This window comes from Capsicum annuum, chromosome 1 (assembly GCF_002878395.1).
Source record: "Capsicum annuum cultivar UCD-10X-F1 chromosome 1, UCD10Xv1.1, whole genome shotgun sequence".
Classification (NCBI taxonomy): Eukaryota; Viridiplantae; Streptophyta; class Magnoliopsida; order Solanales; family Solanaceae; genus Capsicum; species Capsicum annuum.
Window position 1 is genome coordinate 175,000,520 of NC_061111.1, and position 21,240 is coordinate 175,021,759.

The 21,240-nt window shown below is 31.7% G+C and overlaps 1 long non-coding RNA gene across 1 annotated transcript; it reads left to right on the forward strand.

The window, feature by feature from the left end:
- Positions 1–399: 399 nt before the first annotated feature.
- Positions 400–1,194, forward strand: LOC107841693. Its single transcript, XR_001665427.2, has 2 exons — positions 400–632; positions 773–1,194. It is a non-coding gene; the product is annotated as an uncharacterized LOC107841693 (long non-coding RNA).
- Positions 1,195–21,240: the final 20,046 nt, after the last annotated feature.

Consider the following 21,240-nt stretch of genomic DNA (forward strand, 5'->3'; position numbering starts at 1 on the left):
CACTTGATTGTAATATTTTAAATTTTATTATCTTCGAAGAATATTAGTAAGGTTCCTAAATTTGCACTATTTGTGGTGAATATCATCAAATAATCAACATATATGAAAATAAAATAATAGGTCACGAATATTCTTAAATTATGTCATTTGATTGTGTTGACAACTAATTATTTTTTAGATGTAGTTATAATGCTATTTCCATACAAAGAATGTCGTCTAATCTAGTTAAACAAATGATAAATGAATATTTAATTAACAATTACATAATATTTATGGCAAAAATATATCCTGGCCATGATTGATTCTAAACTAAAGATGCCTACAAAAAGTATTATATATTGGGAGGATTCTGTTGTAATAAGAACATTGAAGCTACTTTTTTTCATTAAATTTTAGGTCCACTACTGAACCATTTTAGATATCAAACCAAAATGGGCAAGGCCCAAGTCTGTACAATGACCCCAGTCCAACAAAAGACCCGATCCAAAAAAGGAATGTGAAGAGTTTCTAAAAGTGCTACAAATAGTCAATGTTGTCCAAGAGTAGTCAGTACTATTCACTTCTCTCCATTTCTACTACCTTAGCTCAATATTCTCTCCAATGTTGAATCGACAGATCATCTTGTACCTTCTGTGGGTTATCTTTCAACTTCATCCTTGCTTTGATGTGTTCATGCTTTTTCTATCAACATCACTTGGTTCTGATGAGTTCAAAATCTTTCTTTTTGATTTGTCTCTCCCACTCAGATCTAATCTACTTCTTTCCTCTTAAGGTGGTTGGGGTTTGTCACCAAGGTGATGAAGGGATGTGGTCAGAATGTTCATCTTCTCCGCGCATTGTAGGTTCTCACATCCTTCTCTCTTATCCGCTAGCCCATCATCTACCTTTTCCATCTCTGATGTTCTTATTGGTGATTTACAAATGCTGCTATATCTTTGTTGCTCCCCCTCGCGTCACTGATAAAGTTGAGTTGCTGTGGAAGGAGGCTCCATTTACCCCTTTTTTTATGAAGGTTTTTGGTAGCTAAGGAATCTAACTAGAATTAGCATAGTAGAGTAGTCATCTTGTGACAAAAACAATTATCTTTGTGCTCTTGCTTATTTTTAATTTCCATGGGATTGTAATTATTAGTACTACCTGCTATTCTCTGGACTATGTGTGACTGTTCTTTAATTTCACGTATGTTTACTGTTATGCTTGATGTTGATCTTCCTTGTTCGAATCTTTAAGTTGGGGATTTGAGTCTTATCCATGTTTATTTATCTCCAATTTTTTTGTAGCTCATAGAAACTATGATAGCCGCTAGAGATTGTGATTTAATTACTTCACTTGCCAATGCATCTGCTCCTGTGTTTTCTTTCTTGAATGTGTGTGGGATTTGTGCTTGAGTTGATGGTAGTTTGCCCCTTATGTCTTCAATATGCTCAATCAGTTCCCAAGGCACTTGCCCTTGTCTGTCTATTATCTTATCAGTTCCTAAGGCACTTTCTCTTGTCTGTCTATCATTTTATTTAGTGTTAGGGAGTCCATTTCTATGGCAACATCCTTAAGTTTCTTCCCTTGAATGTACTCTAGAGCCTCCTAAATTGCTTCTATTTTGTATGTGCCTTGGAAGCTGCCCCTATTCCTTTAGTAGTAGCATATATCATATCCCCAATGTCATTTCAATACAGATTGCAAACACACTTATTCATGGAGTACCTCTGCTTTCCCCATCTGTATTATATTTGAACTTATTCTTCTCTGAGAATTTCCAAACGACACTGTGATAGTGCTGCTTTGGCTTATATTCCCTCAATTTAGTAACAAGCTGTGGCCAATGTTCCTTTCCAATTTTGAACCTATTTATCAGCTTTCTGATTAGATCCTAAGTTTGCCATATCAACTCCCTATAGGTTATATTCCCACCATGTTTGATTGCATTCCTTCTCTTCCACATGCTCCACATAATGATTGGTGGGTTAGCTTTGTAGACCGCATCCAAACTTGGTATTGAGTTCATTATCCATCATGTGTTGATGATTTGCTGCAAGTGTATGTCCTCAATGTCTATTCCTGCAAAAATAGCAAACTGCTATAGCCTAGTGGTTGTAGGGGTTGTTAGAAATAAGTGGGTCATTGTCTCCTCTTCTTTGTCCTCATAGCACCAACATCTAGATACAATATTTATTCTCATTCTTCTCAAATTATCATCTGTGGTAATCCTTCTCTTCCGATCCCTCCACATAAAAAAAATATTTTGAAAGATAGACCTTTATCCCAAGGAGCTTGTATTCTTCTTTTTGTTCTTTCTTCTATCTTATGACTTTCCAAGCTGATCTAACTGTGAATCTCCCTTGCGAGTTCCTATCCACCAAGGAGTGTCATTTGTCTCTAAATTAATGGAAGGGCTTATACTTTCCAGGATATGTTGAGTCATCTCCTCTGAAAGTTTACTCCTTAATTTCACTTTATCCCACCCTCCATTTTTACAAAAATCCCTCACCTCCAACTCCATATCGTGTACATTGTCGCCTTCCACAAATAAAGGGCTCCCTATTTAATCCAATTATCAAACCAGAAACTTGAATTCCCAGCTTTGATCTGCCACCCTATGTTATGTTCTTCTTCTTCTCTAACCTCCACCATCTTTCTCTATACATGGTAAACACCATAACCTCTCACCACTATTGGTGGTACTTTTTCCCGTATTTGTTTCACATGTATTCATTCCACATTGATGATGTGGAAACTCTAAAATTCTATCATAACTTTGCAAAAAAACCCTTTGAGACCGAATGTAGTGACTTGAGTCTTATTCCACCCTCTTTTTTTAGGATAGCACATATTCTCCCAAGAATCAGTTGTGTTTGTTCCTTGCTCCAGTGGAGTTTGCCCATAAAAACCTTGCAAATATTTTATGCAACTGATTTACAACACATGCTAGGGGAGTCATGTCTAAAACAAGATAAATATGCATGGATTGTAGGACGTGTTATCAAGATGTATATGCCTCCATACGTCTATAGTTTATTCTGCCACAAACTCTGGCTTTTCATAACTTTCTTGATCAGCTCTTCAAAGGCTCCTCTATTCTTCCATTCATAAAACACAAGGCACCCCAAGTAGATAAAAGGGAAAGATCCTTATTTTACTCCTATAATCCTTTTTATTTGATTGCTCACTCCTGCTCAAAACTTTTTCATGTAAATACAGGAAAATTTTATCCAAGTTAATCATCTGCCCTGATAATATCTCATACCCTCTTAGTAATTTCACTATTTTCTTCACAGAAGTAAGATGACCTGAACAAAAGAGGATACTTTCATCTGCATATGATAGGTGATTAATCTTTGGACTCCATTTTGGCAAACCATACCCTTTATTATTAAGGTCTTCAAAAAGATTATTTAGGTTCCTTACCAGAACTTCAACTATAATACTAAAAAGAGTAGGCAACAAAAGGTTTTCTCTGTTTGAGGCCTCTGGATGATTGAAAAAAAACAAAGGATTGGCCATTCAATAGGACTGAGTACCAATTACTGCTGACCAACCTCACTTTCATGTCAATAATCTTTACTAAAAATCAAAAGTTCCTCATTACTTTCACTAGAAACTTACATGAGACTCTATCATAAGCTTTGACCATATCTCGTTTCACCACTACATTATGTAATTTATTCCTCCTGTTGATATCCCTTATAACCTCCTAAGCAAAGAGCACATTCTCTATGATGCTCCTGCCCTTTTCAAAACCACCCTAGTTTGGTGATATTAGTTTAGGTAGCACCTTAACTATCCTGTCATGAATGAGTCTTCAAATAATTTTATTAGAAAAGGTTCTTAGACTAATAGGTCTCAGGTCACCAAAGCTTTTCACCACCTTAGAAAAGGTTCTTAGACTAATAGGTCTCAGGTCATCAAAGTTTTTCACCACCTCCTTTTTAGGAATCAAGATCAGGTTAGTATGAGTCACATACCTTGGTAATTCATATCAACAAAAGAATGCTTTTACCATGTTTGTGATGTCCTTCTCAATAATGTCCCAGCTTGATTGAAAAAACTATCCTGAGAATCCATCTGGTCCACCGGCACTGTCAGTATTAAGCGAAAAAACTACCTACTTCACCTCTTCTTCAATTGGCATCTTCTCCATTTTTGCATTCTCCTCCTCTGCAATCCAATGTGGTAGACACTTTAGCATACCATAAGTGTTTGCTTTTATGCTTTCCTTGAATTGCTCCTTACATACATTCACAACTTCTTCTCTTATATTTTGAGATGTGGCAATGATGTCCCATTGCATTGTGTGTATTTCATTAATCTACATTTTTCTTCCTCTTTCTTTCACATATACATGGAAGAACTTTGTGTTTCTATTACCATCTATGAACCATTTCATTCCTGCTTCCTCCCTCTAATATTGCTTATCTATCTTCAAAAGTCTTTTCAAATTTGCTTCAACCAACTTCAGTTCACATCTACTTTCCTCATTAGGAGTCACTTGTAGTTGTATTTCCTTGGATTTTACAATGTCCTCCAGTTTGCCAATCCTTAGAAATATGTTCCCAAAGGTCTTTTTGCTCTAGATTGTCAAATTGGTTGACTTTCTTCATTTTGGATTGCACAATAGCAAATGGGGAGCCTATCGCCTCTCCGTTCCATCTTTCTTCCCCCACTTTGCTGAAGTCTTATGTTTTGTACAGAAATTTAGGAACCTGAATGGTTTAAGCACTTACTTTTGAGAAATATTACATATCACATGCAATGGAACTTGATTAGATCCTTGCCTAATAAAGTAGTGCACCTCACTGTTGGGGAGCATCTGCATAAATTCATTGTTCCCAAGAACTCTATCAAGCCTTTTGAAGATGCTATCTTCTGCAATTCTACTATTCTACCATGTGTAGCAACTTCCAATGAATTGGAGTTTATTTAGTGAGCATACATTCATACAATATGCAAAATCTATAATTTTTTATTGTGTGGCTGGTAGGCCTCCTAGCTTCTCAGACTCATTTGGTACAGTATTGAAATCTTCTCCTACCAACCAAGGCTTACTATTTTGCTCTGCAATACCTTCCAAGTCATCCCATAATTCCAATTTGTCCAGGCACTACATCTAGCATAAACGACTCTCACCGTGAAATATTTAGTCCCACCTTTTAGTTGGAAAGTCATTGTTAGTCGCTAGATAGAATCTGTACAATATTTTTCTTCCCAATTACTTTCCTAGAAAAAAAATTTATCTTTAAAGAAGAATTAACTTTAGTATTTGGCATTCCTAGTTTTCTTCTATAGCTCTCAGGCTCACTAGGACTTTGGAAAGGTTTAAATATAGAAATGTAAGAGTATTGATGTCTTCGATGCAAATTCATTAGTCTCTCAAAAGCACTTTAAGTCTTAACAGATCTGATATTCTAGAAAACTACCTTGTTAATCATTGATCGAAGGTAAAAACTGATCCTTTCTTCCTCCTTGCATTCATTTGTTATTGAGGAAAAGATGGCTTTGGTCTTTTCTTAATTTTTTCTTTAAGCTGCCCTATTTGCTTAGGTGACAGGTCTCTACTTTTGTTGACTTCTCTTACATTAACCTCCATGATGTCATCTTCGTTAGTATTCTATTTTTCTTTGATTTCATATTCTATGAGTGTGCTGATCTTAGGAATATCTTATCCTATTTCACCTTCTCTCTCATCTATTTTCTCTTCCTGTTGCCCTGTGATTGTGCGTTGTTGTGTTGATTTTATTTTATCCTCCATTGAACTATCCACTTGAGGTGCCTTTTTTAGGGTCTCTTGTACTTGGTTTACCTTGTCTCTCTTACACTGTCCAGTACATCTTGTGTAGTTATTCTAGGTGATTTCTGTGATTCAATAGAGATATTTATCTCATCTTCGTGAAGAGACTTTTCATAGTTGAGCCTTGTGATTTATTTTTCTTGCTTTTGCTGCTAGATCCTTCAGAGTTGATAGGATCTTTCTCCACGTCTCTCTCCATGTTATCTTTAGTTACCTCAGTACCTTTCTTATTGTCTGCTATTTTCTTTTTTTGCAATCTTCCCCTCACATCATTTTTCATGCTCTCCCTCAATGCTCCATATTTGTTCCACTTAACACTTCTTGCTCCTTGTTTTGGGTTCATGGATTCCATCTCATCCCCATTCTTCCTCTATAATTTTGTCTTCTCCTTTCAGGTCTATTTTTTCTCTTCTACTCCTGGAATTCATCATTTTCTCCTTGTTTTGTTTTGCCTTTTATCTTTTTTTAGATTTGCATTTCCTTCTTTCTTCTCTCCCTATAAATTTTGTTTGTCCGTCTCCTCCTCCTTGTTATCCCTATTTTCTTTCTCTTAATCCTTCGGGTATAACTTTGGATGTAATATGAAGCATTCCTTCTCATTATAATCCTGCAGTTTAAAAGTTTTGCAGTATTTTGGGACATAGTCATAGCTAATATTCACCCCTTTTTCTTTGACTTCTCTTGTTTTCATTCTCATACCAACATTTATCCTTTTTGGAAATTCACCTAACAAGTTTATTTTCATTTTGACTTTTGCACAACTTGGCCTTGTCTTATTTTGTGTGGCAAGGTCAACATGCAAAGGATTATCTACTGCTGTTGCAAAGGAAAATACCACCTCTTTCCCAAAAAAGTTAAGTGGTACTGCTGGAAAGGAAATCCATGCAATCATGATTGATGTTTTTCCTCTGGATCAAACAACGGATCCCATTTTAGTGTACGCATTGGGTATGACCAGTAATTATGTGTAATGAAAAACTGAGGCTTTGAAAGCAAATTCACATAATCATTTAATCTCGTTCTAATTAATATGTACCTATTGCTCAACAGTTCAATGTTTACTTCCCGTTTTAACTCACATTGCTTATGAATTAATCTCCTTAGATCTTGTATTTATGGCACCCATATGCAAATTTTCCTATCACTGCATATTGCAAATCCTTACTAATGATTATTTGGTTGACCTCGTCCTCTTCTCAGACAATTCTTGGCTTCCTATGCAAATATGAAATTTGTTTCAAAGATATGGGCTTTTACAATGGTTGTGTCCGTATAAGATACTTCCAAAGGTTCTTCATTCGAAGGAACAGTAACAACAACTAAACCAGCCTCCACCATTGGGGGAGGCTGGCCAACGACCCTAATGACCATGAATCTAGTAAAATAATCCTGGGCAAATTTTCAGCATTGAAGCTACTACATCTAGAGAATTTTTTCTTATTTTTACTCCATTTCTTTTCTTAAAAAATGGGTGATAAAATTAAATTTATCAAAAAAAAATTGGGATAACGATGCAATGGTGTTTAAAAGTTTGAGTCGTGTAGTTATGTATAGTTCTTGATCATGAAAAGTCAATCAATCCCATTTCCATAAAGATGTTACATGCAAGATGAAAAAAATATTTGTATTTAAATGTTTAAATTAGTTGGACATGTAGATGTGGACTACGCAATTATGGATGTAATACACGATTATCGTACTTTAAGAACATATACTACAACATAGTGGAAGCATTTAAGAACAAATCTTTATTCAAAGTAAAGTATTTCACGAAAATGAGTTGAGTCAAACCATATTTTGAATATTGAATCTTAACTAATTAATCAAACTAGATTTCTGTGAAGCCTCCAATGTCAAGACTAAGTACTGATCATTAGAACAAGACCCTTGATCTACTTTTATTTAGCAATAATAAACTTAGTAAATGAGATAAACTTTTGACTAAGTCCTCTAGAAGCAAATAAGAATCACCACTAGATGATGAGGTAGTGCCTAATGATGTTTTAGGTCACGAGCCTGAGTACTTTAGTCTTCATCAGAAAAAGATGTAGTATCCAATGACGTAAGTACATGGAATGTACTGAATATAAAATAATTGAATGAAACAACAACTACCTTTTAGTATAGCTGAACAATTGAAACATAAATAGGGTGCATAATAAGATCATAAGATAACTGATTAATGAGATATAAGACATTTTAATTATCTTAATGATAATATAATTGTGCAACTGAAACATAGGGTAAATTGAATATGTGAATATAAAACATTACAAGGATTTCGCATAAACTAGTGGCCTTATGCCAAAATCATCTTTAAAAAATAAATTTTTCTATTGGGAGTTTCTCATAATCAAGATAACATCATGTGAGCTAATGATATTCAAGCATCGCCCGATTGGGAAGCCATCCTATACCTTGTAAGAGCATAGGGCGTAATGTAAAAGTGGATCCATGCTGACCCCAAAAGGCCTAAAGAGGAGTCACTTAGATCTACTGTCATGATCTAAAAGCTAGGTCATGATGACACTTGTCGCGGCCTAGTCTTGACAAGTAAATTAATCACCCAAACTGATAAGATAATATAAATATCAACTAAAAAAGACTAAGGTGAAACTTCTCGAAGGAAGTCAGATCAATACTAGTACAATAATAGCAGAATTTTGAAATGAATGTCATAATAAATTCAAGAATTGATGTCATAAGTCAAGAGCATCTAATACAACTCAGAAAGGTACTGAAAATACATCTCTATCTCCAAAAGTAAGTAAAGACATAAAGGAAATAAGATGAGGTCCAAAAGTCAATCCCGAACTCTGGAGCACATCATTACCTCGAAGATCCACCCAATCTCACCAACTCAAATTTCGTGTGTCATACTTGAAACTGGATTTTCATCGAAGGGGCACAATAAAGATGAGTATGGATTCATTTTTACTTGGTAGGCATCATAGGCTAACTGATCAAAGTAGGAAAAAACTGAAAAAGGTCAAAAATACCCTTCAAGTATTGGAATTGGTTTTAAAATATCTTCTATTTACCTATTGGGTCAAAAATATCCCTCGATCCGCCTTTATGGCTCAAATACACCCTTACTACTAATAATCCTTTTTTAAATCATAATTAAAATTTTATTTATTGGTTGTAAATTAAATTAATTAAAATTTTATTATCTTATAATCAAATATGAACCAACTAAAACTACCCCACCCAAACCCGATAATAACCATCTCAATCAATTAAATTCAGGATCAACAGATAACAAAAATGGCTACTGCAGCATCCATAATAGCCAGTCAGCTAAAGATTAACAATAATGACCCTCTAGGTTATTTCCTTGATTTGCATGTATTTTCAATATTTTGAGTCTTCCCATAATGGCTACATATCATTATGACTTGGCGGAACTGTCGGTTTGGTTATCAAACAATTCATTTGGATTTTAAGCTCATTTTCCTATTTTGGAGCTTTTACTCTTTAAAATTTAGTCTTAGACCAAACTTTTAGTAGATGACCTCAGATGATAATTCTGATAGTACCATCATCTCTGAAACATTGATTTTAGGCTAGAAGACTCTTGGCTCAGGCCTCGAGACTTTTGAACTCATTTTAGGCTATTGAGTGAATTATATGGAAAATGAAACTATAGGTATGGGCCCTATATTTAGTTGAAATAATCTTGGATGAAAGTTTCAATTATTTTATTGAGTCTGGGACGTCGAATTGGGTTTGTTAAAATAGTTTGTTTGTGCGCACGAGATTCTGAACGAATCCCAAGCACCCAGTTGAAGACCATTTATGGACATAGAAAAATCAAGGTATCTGGCACCTTATGCGACCATTTAAATGCTCAAGGAGCTGCTCTAGCGGTATGCGCTTTAGTGCCCCTTGAGTTGCTTAAGCGACCTTGGGAAGTTGGCTAGTCCATTTTAGTGGTAGGGTGGCCACTTTAGCACCTAGTGTCTACTTTAGTGGTACTCGCGCCAAGCTGCTAGACCGCTAAAGCAGTCGAGATATCACATAAGTAATAGGCACATTAGCACTCAAGTGTCTGCTTTTGCGACACGTGGAAGTTTTTAATTTCGATTTCCTATCATTTTCACACTAAATTGAGAGCTCAAATAGAGAAAAGGGTGAGAAATCATCCATTAAAGCTAAGGTAAGCTAGCCTAACACTCCTTGATCATGTTTTATTAATTTTTTCATCAATTTTCATCCTATTTTATGATAAATTCTTAGATTTAGATCTTAAAATTCTTAAACTTTAGGGATTGCTTTGAGACCCAATTTGAGTTCCATTTTGTTCCAACTTTGGAGCACATATTTTTTGTTCTTCGAGGGACCTCGTGATGAATTCAATTTTGAATTTTTTTTGCGATCTCTATGGGTTTGTTCTTGGCCCAAATTTCAACCCAACTCATAGTATAGAAAAATGGGTCTTATTTTATTCTTAACATTATGTAGATTACTATTTTGATAGCTTGGTAGTATTTTGGGATCATGGAGCAAAACTGAATGAGTTGTGGGCGATTTGAGGACGTACGATTTGACATCGAGGCAGGCTTCTGTCCACTTTTCTTCACGAGATAGTGTTTTATATATGTTGCATGTTAGATAGGGGTGTTAAGATATGACTATGGGTAGAACACCGTGACTTAGCCTAATTTTTGAGTTCGGAGACAAGAAGGGTGAATTGACCCTTAAGATGAAATACTTATTATGCTTTTAGAATTCTATTACCCTAGGTTTCTAGCATGTTAGACATAGTTGATGCTAATAACCCCATTAGTATAAGATTAACTACTTAACTCGGTGGATTATGATAGCTTCTCGAATTATTATATGATTATGTCGGTCATATATTGTTGAAACCAAGGTCGTGATAATGATATTAGTTAGATTTCGGGAAGTGATTTATCCTTGTAAAAGCGAAGGATGGGGTCATGTCGATGGATATTTAGATGCTTGTAGTTGTATTGTTTGGATACTGGTGATGTCATGCATAGTTTTGGTACATCCATACTTAATGGTATGATTCCAACTACAAATATGAGTTTTACTATTGTTTTTCTAAAAAGGAATTTATTTCCACTTTTTTCTTTAAACAAATTCTTTCATAATGGGAATTGTACCAACTTAATGAATGATTTATGAGCCTTTGAGACTAAAAATAATATATTAGAGATTTGACCAAGATAAATTTTGGTCCACGATTTTACTACTACTATTCACTTCGATCGAGAGAGACTACTATCCTTTCTACACTTGTATGATGATTTAGTCCCGGAGTTTATCCCAAGCAATAGATTTAGGGACTTACACTCTTTTAGCTATAATTCAAGCCCGACACTAGACGGAGTAGATTGATGATGAGGTTGATTATTAAAAAAATCCTGAATCAGGACCAGGCCAGTGTATACGAGCACTCTTGTACCCCATAGGGGTCCCTTCATTCATGAGTCATCATGTCAGAGAAGAGAAGTCGTTGTAGGTCCTGCCTTTAAGAGTCGTCAAGCTAGAGGAGGTGTATACATTGGGTTACATTATGGTACTTGAATTGGTTGTGGTAGTTTGGATTATACTCTGCATTCACATTGTTGATCGCTAATTGTCCTATATCAGCCTAATGGGGGTTGCATTGGTATAGTTGATGAGTGTTGTTTGTTTTGTTGTGTGCTGATTAGACCTTTTGGGTTATGAGGCCCGAATTAGGTATTGTTTGGTCGGGATAGCTGGTTGTTTTATTGTTATTATTATTATGGTTAGTTCATGACAAGTTAATTATTGGACTAATACTGAGATTCGAGGTATGATTTTGATTTCCTTGTCTTGCAATTATTTTATTATGTATAATTATCTGATATTTTGATGTATGTATTAGGGATCCTGATTTTGTTAGCAGTAGTTCCTACTATGATTAGGAGGCCTTAAGATGGTAGTGTGACTACTTTAGGTTGTACCTTTGAGTTAGCCTTTTTTATGTATATATCTATCTATCTATATGCAGTTAGGTATTACCGTATATCCCTCCCGTTCTTCATTTGTTCATGTTGTATATCTATTTGGCCTTGTATACTACTATATATTTATCATTATTCTCCTCTTTAATTGTATATTGGTTTGTGTTATACGGTAGTTCTTAGGTCCCTGGGTATGGTTAGAATCGGATAGTTAATCATTATTGCCTCCTTAACTTTTTTATATTTGTTTTCTTGATATTTTAGTGTAGTTTACATTCCTCTTTGCATGTTATTAATATTTGCATTATCTTTGGAGCTTAGTCGGTAGTTGTCTACTAAGTACTATGTGTTTGGTACTCATACTACACTTCTACAGCTTGCAGATTATAGTTACCACTTGTTTGGTACTCATACTACACTTCTACAACTTTCAAATTATAATATGAGTTCTTGCTATTGTTGTATACTTCCTGTGGAGAAATTATGATTCGGAGACTTAGGGTGAGCTTCTGGCATTTGGAGTATTACTATTCTCACTCTTATGTACTAGACTAATCTCTATGTTGTATTTAGAAATGGGTTGTATTAGTATATTCATTTAGTACTTCATTTTGTATTCTTATTATATTAAAAGCTCTTGTACTTATTCCACTAGGTTTGGGGACTATCTTATACATATTAGTCTTTTATTTTATTTATTCCTCATTCTTCTTTTATTTTTCTTGATAATCTGTTACTAGTAGTTTCGGACTAAAGGTTAATTTATCTACCGGTGGGTTTATAGTAGGTGCCACTATGACCTGAGAAATTAGATCGTGGCAGTATATTTACTTCTTTGTTAATAAGAGGTCATGGCCTTGTACTCTCAAAGGCATTTCTCTATGACATTACCAGGTTCTTCTTTCAGAATTGATGGCTCGTCTTGAACGTTACAATTAACAAGGCTTCTTATGCTTTTCTAGAGCAATAGCAATGGTGAAAACTATTGCATCTCATTTCTCCTGGAGCCTCTGAAGTGAAGCTTGCTCTTTAGAAATAATAGTTGCTTGATGCTTCTCCAACATCTTTGTAGATTGATCAATTTTTTTCTCGAACTCCTCTTGGCCTTTCAGTTTATTTAATTGGTTAGGGCGGGTTTTGTTGGGTTTGGGTTGGATAGTTTTACTAGGGTCCGGATTTGGTTATATGATAATAACATTTTAATTAATTTAATTTGTAGCCAATAGAAAGTTGACACGTGATAAATAAATTTTTTAATTATGATTAAAAAGGGTTGTTAGTTGTAAGGGTAAATTTGAGTCATAAAGGTGGATAGAGGGATATTTATGGTCCAATAGGTAAGCGAAAGGTATTTTTGAACCAATTTCAATATTTGAAGGGTATTTCTGACCCTTTTTTTAAAAAAATAAGTAAAATAGACTATGAACACGTCACGTGCAAGCATAAAAGTCCTAAACAGTGACTCACACCACTTATTTTTAAATATTTTTATCATAGGAGCAAAAAAAAACTGTTCGAAAAGCTTACTTATTTTTATCATTAATTACAAATCTATTGTCTAATAAAATTAGAGACGAATTATGTTGATATAAAATATGAGTAAAAAGGAATAATCATTTTTGAAAGTGAGAAGGAGAGAAAAAATGAGAAAGAGAAGAGAGATATTAATTTAGGAGAATAAGGATAAAAGAGAGATACTTTTTATTTTTTAGAATTTTGAATAGAACTTCCACCTAAGCAATTTTATTAAGGAAATAAATAAATAAATTGAGTGATTTTCTGAGTAAAAATATGATAATTAAGTGATTTTTGGAGTAAAGAGCTAGCAAAACTGAGTGACTTTTGGAGTAAAGAGCAAAGCGGGGTGACTTTCTGGGATAAAAATTTATAGTTGAGTGACCATTTGAGTTATTAACTACAGACTTTGTTATATCATGATAGAGAATTGTTTGTAATTTCTAAGAATATACATGCAATAACTCTTGAACGAGAGTGATCTTTCACACTTCAAAACCTTAATTTCTCTGTTTTTCATCTATTTTCTAGTAATTTTCAAGAGTTATTTAGTTATGGAGAAATTATTATCTGATGTTGAGAATTTGAAAGAAATGATTAAATTTGATCATTTTGCCGATCGAACTTCACTCATCGAAAGGGCAAGATACTCACTGCACAGAAAATATTTTTTGTCCTTGATCATTTGCTTCCTACAGCACGAACACCCCCACCCCCGACCAAAAGATATTGTTGTGCTTAAAACAAAGAAGAAAAAGTGTGAGGAAGATGCACTGCTCTATTGAGGTCATATTCTAAACAAATTTGAATGTTCAGTTGTATGATTTGTACTCCAATCTGAATTTCTATGGCAAATGCGGACGATATTACAAACCGCATATGAAAACGAGAAATGGGGTATCAATAAATCCCTATCCTTGTAATATTTAAATGATTCCTGTTATGAGCCAGATCCATGAATTACTAATCTTAGTTTTGAAACTAAGTGATCTCAAAATGAAAGTTTCTGATGCACTTCAAATAGGTGCAATTTTCTCAAAATTGCTTTCTTTCTGAAATAACAACAAAAAGAAAATTTTACGTTTTACTGATAAATTTACAGTGAAATAATGTTGAACTCGCCTTTAAATTGGAAGTGAGATTCATGCTCGTGATGCTTTTATTCAAGCCTTTAGTTCTATAATACGATTAGTCTAAATAATCTGAAAAATGAAAAACAAAAATCTAAACGTTTCTAAGTTGAAAGGTTATGAATTGTTATCATTATGAAAGAAAGGCCATAAGATTCGAGATTTGCAGGTTCAAGAAAGTAGGAATAAACTCTTATTCATGAGATACTAAAAAATCAGCAAAATCAAAGAATTCAAAAAATGTAAATGTTGTAAAAAGTTCTTCACAAGGATTGATTTCTATGATTTCTAATATACCAATGAAAATGGTTAAAGAGTTTCACATGACTGCTACAATCACAAAGAATCAAGAGTGGTGGTTCGATTGTTATGCACCAATTCATGTCCATCACAACAAGAATATGATCAAGACTTATTCGGAAGTAAAAAATTTTGAAAAAAAATCTCGATGGACAACTATTTTACAACCGAAGTTGGAGAAAAATACACTTAAAATGGTATGATAAAATTATTGATATCTTACCATTTTTGCTGAGCATGGGGCAGTTCACCAGTGAAAATTAAAATTGCTAGATAAGTCATTAAATTAATATCAAAAAGCACAAAATTCAACTTGTTGGTATTAAATTTTAAGAAGTTCAAAAAACTTAAAACTTGAAATACTTTTTTAATTCTTAGCTCTTTTTTATTCTTTCTCTTCGTCTTTGACCAAGTACAGAAGAAGAATGATCAATATGCAAATTACAAAGCAAAAATACATCACCAATCACTTGGTCTTGTTTAATTCTTTGCAGCAAATACAAGTCTATGCACGCTACCAGAATCTTTCAGAAATGTATAAGTTTCTTCGTGGTTTTTTTTAAAGTTAATTTATAAATTTCTACTATTTTTTTTTTTAAAAATGTTTGATAAATTTTTTGATATGAACAATTCTGATTATGTTTTTAGTCGATTAGTAATTCTGATTAACATTATAAGATTAAGCAGTTCTATGTACATTTTCACTATTTTATATATTTTAAAAATTTATATTCCTATGTAATTTTATCTTTTTTTTAAAAGAAAATATTATTATCATATTAATTTGTAAAATATTATAGTTTTGATTGGTGGGGCTTACACCCAGCGCCTTGAGGCTTATGCCTCATTGCGTATCAAAATGCCTTATCTTGCATCGAGGCTTTTAAAATATTGGTGTGCAATCAAGTTGTATAAGTAGCTTCCTCTAAAAAATCGTATGGGTCGTCTACTATTTCGCCACTTCGTAGGAAAATAAGAAAGTCTCTTCATTGCGTATCAAAATGCCTTATCTTGCATCGTGGCTTTAAAAATATTGGTGTGTAATCGAGTTGTATAAGTAGCTTCCTCTAAAAAATAGTATGGGTCTTCGTCTACTATTTTGCCACTTCGTAGGAAAATAAGAAAGACTTACAATGAACTTTACCTTTCTTGTAAATAAAAATAAAGATCAAGTTATCACATGTCAAAATACTTTGATGGCAGTTAAATTATATGATAATAAATAATAAAGGACACAAAGGCAAGTTACTTTCAACATTAAATAGATTCTTTTTAGAATTTTCAAAAATAAACTTACAAATCAAACTAGAAAGTAAAGGCAAAAAATTGAATTACAATAAAGGCAAGGCATACACCTTGATTATGAACTAAAAGTGCAAGAAAATTAAGTAGGCATTTGTCCATGAAAATAAAAAAAAATTGAGTTAGGGCTAGATTGTCATAAATATAAATTTGACTTGTTTTCAAATTTTTGTGAAAGGTCGGAATGAAAAAAATAAACTAAGTTGAGATTAGGGTTTAAAATTTGTAATTAGATTTTTTTATAGCCAAACATCATTTTTCAAACAAAATATAAAAAACTTTCAAAATAGGTGAACATATCTCATCCAAATGGGCCTAAGTCATGTGTCATAAAAACGGAAAAAAGATAAATATACCTCTGAACTACGATAAATGGTATGTATATATCTTCTGTCATATTTTGGGTACACATATGTCCCTGTCATTAATGAAATGGTATGCATATGCCCCTCACACTAACAGTAGGGGTATATGTATACCCCAAAGTATGACAGAGGGTATATATGTACCATTTATCATAGTTCAGGTATATTTGACTCTTTTTCATTTTTATTTTTTAATCCCAAATAATTAATCCAAACCCACTATTCGATCCAATAAACCTATCGAATTCGATTTCAAACTAACTCAATTCGACCTCTATTTTTTGTTTCAAACCCGATACTCCCTCGGTTTTTCTATTAAACGTGAACCCCAATCAAATGGGAGTGATTGGTCATTGCTACTAGTTGGTGTTTACTAGTTGGAGGGAGTGGAGATTAGGCCGGAGGCGGCCGAAGTTAGGGGTACAACGATGGTTCGCCCGTGGGGTGTTTTCGGTTCGATGGAGACGGTGGACATGTGGTGTTGACCGATGATAGATAGTGTTTTTCCAACTGAATTTTGCTAAAAATTGAAACGTGAGGGGTTCAATTTATTTGGTGTGGGTGTTATGATTTAATAATTTTTTTTATTTTTTTTTTAAATTGGTAGTGGTTAAGTGTTACTATATTATGTATGTGTATTATAGGGGTGAGAAAAATGCGTTTGTTACATAGGCATGTCTTAAATTTTAATTGAGATCGAGTCAGGTAGTGAGTTTATTGGAGCGGATAGTGGGTTTTGATTTATTATACAGGATAAAAAATTAAAACGAAAAAGGGATAAATATATTCTCCAACTATGATAAATGGTACGTATATATCCTCCGTCATACTTTGGAGGAATATATACAAACTATTTCATTAACGATAAGGTATGTTTACTCAAAATATAATAAATGATATATGTGCATCATTTATTATAGTGTGAGGTTATAAATTGGAAAAACAATAAAAAGGAATGTGTGAAGTATTTTCGGTTGGACTCATACGTGTGAATGCAAGAATTGATGTTATCATTTCTTTTATTGTTTTCTCACCTTTCATCTTCATCCAAGCGTCTATTTTGACTTCTCTATCAGTATATACCTTTTTTCTTTGCTATCCTCCTTTCCCACGAAACCTAGGTGTCCATCTTTGATTAGAATAAGCTAGCAAAAACAAGTGTAAAGTTTTCCTTCCATCACTCTCTATCGGCCCATCTTCCCCACTCTTTAACTTTTATTTACTACGATGATACAGTTTGAGTCGATACATAACTTATAGTTAAAAGACTTAAAATTTATTATTTAAATTATATGTCATTACCTTTGTATAACTATAGAATTTGTGAAATTATTTCATCTTAAGTATGTCACTTAAATTGTATGGTTTAACAACTTGTTATTAATTAAGTGTAAAATCAAAAGTTTCTTTAAACTTAATTAAATGGTTCCAAATATAATTTCATATAAAGTAAAGCGAGGGAATAATATTTATATAAATCAGCGAAATGTGGCTGCAGTTTACTGTTTAACCATTATATGCTGCAGCGCAAATTTCATCAATATGTATCTTATTGGCGATGATTATGAAATAAATAACATGAAAATGACATCCATGGATATATCTAATACTACAGGTTAACATGCAATAGTAGTATAGTACTATAAAAACAAATCCACACTGTATGTTATGCATTAAGTGTGGTGCTCCACTTACGGTCTTTGAGAAGTTATCATAAGATTCTCTTTTTCATGTCACTTCTCTTTCTCTTTTCTTTAACTTTTCTCTTTTCTTTAATTGATTTTTATTTTACCTTTTATTATTTGAAATCTCTTAGATTCTCTTTCAATTTTTTTTCTTTCCTATAAATTACTGTTATTTAAATTAGTAAATTCCTTTTTCAAATCAAACTCAATTCTGACATGATATTCAAAATTTCAAAATATTACTCTCTTATATCTCTAACTTTTTTTTCTTGCTAGGTTTTTCATTTTTTTATCATTTTATTTTTTTATTTTAATTTCTTTTACTTTTCCATTTTTTTCTTTCTTTTTTATTTTCTGTCTTCTACTTCTCTTATTTTTTTCTTTTTCATTTTTTTCTTTATTTTTATTTTTTCGTTTTCTTATTTTTTTCCTTTCTCATATTTTGTTTCGTTTTCTTCTTCTTTTTTTATTTTTTATTTTTGCTTTTGATTTTACACTTATATTTCTAATTTTTATTTCTCTTTCTTTTTTTTTTTTCCTTTTTTTCTTCTTTTATTTTTTTAGATTTTTTTTTTTCGTTTTTTTCTTTTTCTTTTTCTTTTTTTTCATTTTCTTACTCTTCTATCTCTATTTTTTATTTTTAAAAGACAAATATCTATATCACATGTACATATTCAAAAAATATACAAAATAAATGGACATACAGATCTGCATACGTATTTACGATAAAAAACATACATATATATCTGTATATGTATTTACATAAATACATATCAGACTCACAAGTATATATAAACATATAGTATATGTATCATGTATTTTTTGATTACTTATATGTATTTGTATATAGTTGTCCTTTTTGTTATAGAGATTCTGTGTCTTGTATGATTATATATACATATGAGTGAGATATGTATTTTGTAAATACATATGCAGATACATATGTATGTTTTGTACTGTAAATACATATCTAGATCTGTATGGCTATATATTTTGTATATTTTTTGAATATATGTATGTGATATACATATTTGTATTTTTAAAATAAAATTTAGAGATAAAAGAGTAAAAAACGAAAAAAACGAAAAAAAACAAAAAAAAGAGAAGTGAAAAAGAAAAAAATTGAGTTTGAGAAGCTTGAAAAATCGATTTTGATCACTATATTGTTCGGTCAGTTCAATTTACTGTTGCGTTACTTTTTTTTTCGAAATTCGTTTACAAAATATTCAGAAATAATTTAACAAAATAAATTATTAAATTATACAATGTAACGGAAAATTAATTTTGATCACTCTGACGAAAAAATGTTAATGGCTCAAAATATTCAAAAATAATTTAATAAAAAATCGATTTTGATCACTATATTTGAACGACACATCAATAATGGCTCAAAAAAAATTGAACGAAATAACAGTAATGGTTCAAAAAAAATTCAGAACGAAAAAATTTTGATCGATTACAAATAACTGATGAAATTTATATAAGAAAATAATATTACGATGAAATACCTTCAACAAAAGTAATGGTTTAATTTAAATTTTCGAAGATATTGAACAAAAGAAGTTTTAGTTGAATTTGATTTTGATTTTTCTAGGGGATGAAAACGATAATGTGAAACTGAAATTGAATTTTGATTTCAGTTGGTAACAAATAACGAAAATCATGTTAATTAAGAGCTTTTAATGGAAAAGGAATCTCCACATTTAATTCATGACTAATTATACCATATTTAACTCAACTAATTTGAGTTAAATATGGGCAGTAAAATAATTTGTATATGTATTTTTATAGAAATAATTTGTTCAAATACAAAATACAAGTTACTAGTTTAAGTAATTATGAAAGTGTTGCTATGAATCTCATAATTATTGTCTTAAGTATGTTATTTATAAATTTTACCCATAATTAAATTAGATACAAGAGCCATACAAGCACGGCCCAACATATATTTTTTTGTCCTAATTTATGCAATATCGATAAATTATTGAGAGTTAATTAAACTTTCTAAATAATTTTTAAATATTTTAAGTTTTTAATTATTGTGATGTGTAATACTTCATAATTTTTTTTAGATAATATGTGTTATTCTTACTGTTTCAATTTATGTTATACTGATAAAATTTGGAGAGTCAACTAAATGTTTTAATATAATTTTTAGATTTTTGTATTATTTTTAAATATTCTAAGTTGTTAACTATATTAATTTATAATCCTTTTACATATTTTTCACATAATATTCTCTACTCTTTTTATTTCAATTTATGCGACATTGATGAAATTTAGAGAGTGAACCAAATTTTGTACATAGAATTTCTAAATGTTTTGATCTGTTAATTATCGTGATTTGTAATATTTTCTACTAATTTTCAAATAATATATGTTACTTCCTCTATTTCAATTTATGTGAGTGTGATAGTATTGATGAATCAATCAAAAATTTTATATGTAGTTAAATATTTTAAGTTGTTAATTTTTATAATTTATGATACTTTTTACGACATTTTCAAATAATATATTTTACTTCCTCGGTTCCAATTTATGCACTAATAAATTTTGAAAGTCAATAATTTTTTTCTTATAAATATCTTTCTAATATTTTAAGAGATTAATTATTGTAATTTGTAATAATTTTTATGCAATTTTTAAATACATAATATATTTAGAAAGTAAGACAAAAAAATTAAAATGAAAAAAATAAAAAATTATGAAGAAGCGGAAGTTGGCAGAACAACCCTGGCCTGCTTGCTTTTCGAATATTTTAAGCGATTAATTATTATAATTTATAATAATTTTTATGCAATTGTCAAATATATAATATATCTATAATATATTAAAAGTGTGAAGGCCCTTAGAAAAGCGATTCGAACTTTTTACCTTTCATTAAAACACTCTCCTTTAGACAAAATCGTCTTTTTACTATTTTTTCAAATTATAATTATACATAAATACTAAAAATATATATTTTTGGAAAAACAAAAAACCACCATTATTAAAAGAGTCCTAATTATAGTACCTTATATTTGGAAAAAAATTAGAATAATAACATTTAATAGCAACTTTATTTATATGTGTTAGGACTCTTTTTTTTTTTTCCATAATAAAACACACGGTATTTTTGACTTTGACACTAAAAAAAGGAAAATATGAATGATGGAAAATAATTAAAGGCACGATTTTACTAAACTCCTAATATTTAGATTT